Raw genomic sequence first — 559 nt, forward strand, 5'->3', positions numbered from 1 at the left:
GAGGCTGAGGCAAGAGAATCATCTAAGCCCAAGAGCTGGAGGTTGCTGTGAGCTGTGATGCCACAGCACTCTACCAGGGACGATAAAGTGACACTCTGTCTCTAAAAATATAAATAAATAAAATAAACTAGTTTTACAAAGAATAGCCCTTGAATTTATTGTTTAGCTTTATGGTTTTTCTACTAACATTTCATTAATTTTTGCTTTTTTAAATTTTTTTCTTCATTTTCCTTAGGTTTATTTCTTGTTCTTTTGCCTAATTTTTAAAAACTGATGCTTAATTCATTTGCTCTCATTTTGTCTTCCTCTGTGAGCACATTTAAGGTTGTGTATTTTCCCTTATTTGCAGTGCTAGCTGTATTCTAGAGTCCTGATATGCAATGCTTTAATAAATGATATTTGTTAGATATCCTGATGTTTTAATTTTTACTTTATCCTTAATGAAGAAATTTTTTTTTAAGTTTTAAGTCTCCAGATGGTATTATGCTTTTAAAATAAATCATACTATGAAACTTTTTGTAGAACAAAGGTTTTTTTTTTTTTTTTTTTTTTTTGGAGA

The sequence above is a fragment of the Otolemur garnettii genome, unplaced genomic scaffold (assembly GCF_000181295.1).
Source record: "Otolemur garnettii isolate 467f Iridium unplaced genomic scaffold, OtoGar3 scaffold00076, whole genome shotgun sequence".
Lineage (NCBI taxonomy): Eukaryota > Metazoa > Chordata > Mammalia > Primates > Galagidae > Otolemur > Otolemur garnettii.